This window comes from Olea europaea, chromosome 4 (assembly GCF_002742605.1).
Source record: "Olea europaea var. sylvestris chromosome 4, O_europaea_v1, whole genome shotgun sequence".
Taxonomy (NCBI): domain Eukaryota; kingdom Viridiplantae; phylum Streptophyta; class Magnoliopsida; order Lamiales; family Oleaceae; genus Olea; species Olea europaea.
Window position 1 is genome coordinate 15943965 of NC_036240.1, and position 6000 is coordinate 15949964.

Consider the following 6000-nt stretch of genomic DNA (forward strand, 5'->3'; position numbering starts at 1 on the left):
TCGTTAGTTTCGATATTAGCGCGTCACCGTGTGGGGTGACAATATGTTGGGGGTAGTCATTGCTTTGCAGCCATTGCTTGTGCTAGAAATTAGGATTACTTGCTCTTAATTTTTGCGATTGAGTACTTATTTTTGGATAAATTAGCGTATTGTGTTTTGTGCTAAAATTGTTGTGAAATTTCGTTTGATTGGATATACCTATTTTGTTGCATCGTAAATTTCGCTGTGTTGTTATCTTTGTTAGAATACCTAGACCTTACCCGTTCGCACGTTCCCTTGATCTAAGACCACGAGTCTTACGAAATCCTGGGAATCTAGAACGGTGTATATTGCGGCCATAGGATTCTTTGTGTGATCTATTTGCCTAATTGATTGCTTCGTTTTTCAAAAATGTCTTCACATTTTGAAGTTGGTATTTTTAATGGAAAATGTGATTTTTCAATCTGACAACAAAAAATAAATGGTATTTTAGTCCAACAAAAGGTTTCAAAAGCCATTGAAGGCAATTTTTCAGCTAATTTTTCAAAAGAACAAAAAGAAGAAGGCGATGAGCTTGTTTATACCTCAATCATTTTACATTTGTCTGAGGCTGGAGAAAAGTAGGAAAACTGAAAACCACAAAAGATCTTTGGAAAAAGTTGGAGGATCTATATTTGCTTAAATCCACTCCCAATAAACTTTATCTTCTTGAGCGTTTCTTCAGTTTTAAAATGGATCCTTCAAAGGATCTTGATGACAATTTAGATGTTTTCAATAAACTTGTCCAAGATATTGTTAACTGTGAAGAAATCGTATCTGAAACCTACAAGGCTATAATCTTGCTTAATTCTATGCCTGAGTCATATAAGGAAGTTAAAAATGCCATTAAGTATGGTAGGGATACATTGACTCCCGAGATTGTCGTAGACTCGCTTAGGAGTAAGAAGATGGAAATGAAGGTTGAAAATGAAGATAAGAAGAGTGGTGAGTTACACATGAGAAGGAGTGGGATGAAGTTTAAGAAAATGAATTTGGGTAGAGTTCAAAATAGTGGTGATTTGAGTAGTGACTCGAGTGATGAAGGTGGTAAGATGAAGGGTAAAGGATGGGACAAGTCTAGTGGTAGACGATATTATAGTTGTGATAAGTCTGGACACTTTATTAGGGATTGTCCTAAGAAGAAGGATAAGCAGAAATGTTATGTGAGAGGTGAGACGAATGTGGTTGAGGGGTTGAGTCATGACCCCAGTGAGGTTTATTGAGAGAGTAAACCTAGTCACTACATATGCATCTGTGTGTGATCCTTTCAGCATGTGTGTGATTGCCTAATTTGTTGCATGACTATATGTTGCATTTCAATTTGTTTGATATGTGTGTTTGCATGAATTTGAGGTAATGCGATTACTTGGTGTGATCATTTACATGCATAGTGGGTTAGGATGCATTAGTACTGTGTTAGATGTCTTTTGGTAAGGTGGAGTATAGATGCCTAGGGTACATGGTGATTTGTATCGGGGGATGTGGAGTGTGACATTTGGATCATGAGTGGAGATGTGATCAAATGTGTAGAATCCTTTATCTGTGAAAGAGACCCTGTACAGGTGGAGTGCGAGAGAGGCCCTTCTATTACTTCTGTAAGGTGGAGTCTCATTATCCACGTAGGTTAGGAGAAGTGATGTGGTGATAGAGGATTATTCCTGAACTTAGGATCTATTGTGACTTGCCATTTTGACACGAGTGGAGATGTGATCAAATGTATAGAATCCTTTATCTGTGAAAGAGACCCTGTACAGGTGGAGTGCGAGAGAGGCACTTTTATCACTTCTGTAAGGTGGAGTCCCATTATCCACGTAGGTTAGGAGAAGCAATGTGGTGATAGAGGATTATTCCTGAACTTAGGATCTGTTGTTACTTGCCATTTTGACATAAGTTGTGTGATCTATTTAGAGAGCATGGTGGGCGATGAGAGGAGATATGTGTTCTCGATGTGGGAGTAACACGAAATGGGATAGGATAAGTGTGGCGAGATCTTTCGTGAGGTCATTTATGCATGTTTTGCATATGTGTTTGATCGTGTGCTGATTAACTTGGTGTTAATCGGTGGTTCTATGTGAACGTGAATTTGAAAAGATCTGTGTGAGGTATTCTATATAATATCTTTATCGCATGATTAGTTGTTCACTGTAAGTACTTGTTTCTACCTGGGTGTTTTTTGGACCTTAGCCCCGGTGAGTACATAGAGCAGGTATGGTGTGTGTTTCGGTTCGAAACATGAGGTAAGGTCTGAGATACCAATTTTATTGGATTACCTTGATTGTGCAAGTTTAAGTTTTGTGTTTTGGTTACTTGCAGATTATTGGGCATCAAGGTGGAGGTTGTTGGGTTTTTGATATCCAATAATCCCAGGTGATGATGTTAAACAGTGTCGGATAGTCAGATTAGATTTCATAGTCTTCGGCCGATGATTGAAATATTTATGAACACACTCGATTAATTGGCTCAACCCGAAAAATAACTTGAAGGTCGTTTGAAGCAACTTAATATAGTTAATGTTGCTCACATCCCATTTACTTCTTGGATGGCTCAATTAGTATTCCGCCCCCTTTAATCATTAGTTGCTCCATGAGCTCACTATATTATTACACCCTAAAACTATATATTGCTCTCATTTGTGAATGAGCCGCGTGTGTTTTGCAATTGAAAAGAGGAGCCGACATTTTTCTCTAGTTTTCTCTCTTGAGCCTTAAACTGAATCTGTCTTCCTCTATTCTTTGTGATTCATTGTAGCCACCATATTGTATTCTTTGTAAACCCATTGACTTGAGCAACCGAAGTAAGAATCGTGATTGTTTGGGTTGGAGCCATTGTTGGGTGTGTTTAATAAGATAGAGATTGGTGAAACCGAGCCCGAAAAATCCTTCATCGGAGGTCGATTATTCAACATACTGCATTAATGGTTGTTGATTAACATTTCTTGACAAAGAAAAATAATTTAAACAGTTCTTTATCAGAACCAATCTAATTAAGGGAAATAATGGCCAGGAGAATATGTTAAAAGTACGAGCTGATCAGGACATACTTGCAATAGAATCAAGAGTTTTTGCAGCTTCAAGTGTAACTATCGGATGTTCACGAGGATCCTGAAGAATCTTAAATAGGTCATCTGTAGCTCTTTTGTTTTCTAATTGGGACAAGACGTAGGCAACCCTGGGAACACATCTATGAAAAAATTATACATGGATATTTCTATTATGTTTATAGGGTTGGCTTAAAAGTAGAAGAATATAAAGAAAGCATACCCCTTGCCATGGAAGAGCTCTTTTGCTCTAGGGATTCAATAATAACCGAGGTTGCTTCAGTAGCTAGTGCTCGAAGAGCAAAAAGTGCTATATAGCTCTCATAGATCTATTGTTGTCGTTCAGTGGAACTTCCCTGAAAATTTTACAAGAAAAAGAATTTGATGCAGTGATTAATGAAGTTGAGTTGTAAGACCAGCAAATTATGATTATCAATCTACATGAAGATCGGAATAGAAGAACCAAAGGCAGATAAAGCTGGTCCAAATGTGGGATTCTTCATCTCTCCATTGTACTCGAAACCACTTCGCATGTTTCTCGAACTTTTTGTGCTAGGTCCAAAGGCAAACTATTTTTCAAAATTGGAAGACTAATTTCTAAACCAAATGTACCGAGAGTTTTAACAAAATCCTCTAGTGAAGTGAAATATACCTTATCTAAAAGTAAAATAAGAAACCATATGGCCAACAATAGGATGCAAGGAAAGAAGTTTACTCGTTGAACTTGTGGTCACAAATCAGGAGATGTCGTGAGTGGAGGACTCATGGGAGCGTCTAGTGTGTGCAGTACTTCGAAGAGTATGTTAGGAAAATCAATAATATCCCAATATTCATGGGACCAATATGTGATGTACTAATTGTAGGATTATTATAGATTTTAGATTCCTATTATACTTTGATTACCTAGAATAGATTAGCACAATTATAACAAAACACTTGTATAAATATGTATCTTGCAAATCAATGAATTCATTCAAAAAAGCAATATTATTCTTCTTCTTTTCATGGTTTCAGAGTAGGGAATGATGCCCTATTTTTCATTCTTCTTTATTATTTTTTGGTAGTATATCATTGTCATGGCAAACAAGCAACCTTTGAAAATGGCAAACAAACAACCTTTAAATGGAGGTAGGCCAGATGCTGCCAATTCCTATTCATTCCACCATTCTGACCATCTTGGAATGAGTTTTGTTTCCAAACCCCTCAATGGTAATAATTTATTCAACCTGAAAGAGAGCCCCAGTCATCTTTTTGCATGTCAAATCCAAATTAGGTTTCGTAGATGGAACCCCCAAAGTGCCATCAGCCATAGCCAATCTAGAATAGTATGTATCATGGAAAAGATGCAACGATATAGTGCTATCATGGATTCTCAATTCACCCACACTAGATATTGTAGATAGCTTTATATTTTTAACTGCTACCCTGTAGGTATGGAAAGACCTCCAAGGTCATTTTTCTCAAAGTAAGAACACTCGTATTTTTCAGATTGAGAAGGACGTTGCTTGTCTTACTTAAGATCAAATGACTGTTGCAGCTTACTTACACGAGGCTTAAAAATTGTGGAATGAACTAGGCTCCTATAATAACACTAGATGCTCTTGTGGCGCAAACAATAAGAGACGTAGACTGATGCAATTTCTTATGGGATTCATTGCGTTTTATAGTGCTATTCGAAGACAAATCTTTTTGATAAATCCATTGCCTGATGTTGCACAAGCTTACTCTTCCATTATACAAGAAGAGAAGTAGCGCAACTTAGGTGCTGTACATGAGAATAAAGAACTTTGCTATGGTTGTTCGAAGGGATGAACCAATATTTCTTGCTGTTCGACATAAATAGGGTTTTTTTTGGGTCTTACTCATCTAATCTCAAGCTTTTGCATTGCTCTTATTGTAATCATGACAATCATGAGCAAGACAAATGTTGGAAGTTGAAAGGATATCCACCAGGACACCCTAAATATGCACCAACCAGGTCCAATCAAGGGAGCACTTATTCTAAGCACAACAATAGCCACTAGTCTTCGATTAATAGTGTCAAAGATGGTCTAATGATGTAAGAAATTTAATCAGTGGAAAATTGAACACCATTATAGGTACATTTAACATGCATCTCACTATTTTATTCCCCTTTTTCTGGAAGTTGATTTTCTCGTGAAATCCGTTCTGCCGTCTCTCTCTTTTCCAAGTAACTCGATAGCATCATACAACAAGCCTCGATGTCATAATGCCCCTTATGCCCTGGGCGATACACATGCTACAATGGCTGGGAGAAATGGTCCCCATTCATAGGTTCGAGATCTACATCTATGAATTATAGCATCTGTCGTTCCTATTGGCTTCGTTAACCTTAAGCTCTAGTTCTCATTTCGCACAGCTTCGTTCTATCGTGAGCTCGTGCCATAAAGTATTGGGTTAAATCCCACAACAAACGCAACCCTCATGTTGACGAATGGGCTCTCTAATTTACAAATTGAACAGATACTATTATCGTACACAGTAAAGGAACATCACAATCTGTCACTCCTAAGGCTAAATTGTGCTAATACTTTCTCAAGTTTGTCACAATCTCAATTGATCATTGATAGTGGTGCAACATACCACATTACTTCATCCCCAACTTTACTTGTCAACAGTAGAGAGAATACTTCTTTGCCACTAGTTGTTATGCGAAGTGGAGAATAGGCTCTGATTATAGCTACTGGAAATTTAACTTTAAATTCAATTATTTCTTTAAAAAATGTCCTTGGTGTGCCATCTTGTATATTTCAATTTTTTTAGTAACCTTCTTCCCTTGTTGGTGTATTTTGTAGGACTGGATGATGAGGCAATGATTGGTTTAGGTAAACAACGAGATGGGCTCTATTACTTGGTAGCAATGGCAGCGGAGAAACCAAAACATAAACTATGATCTACAGCTGCCATTACTACCCATTCATAAT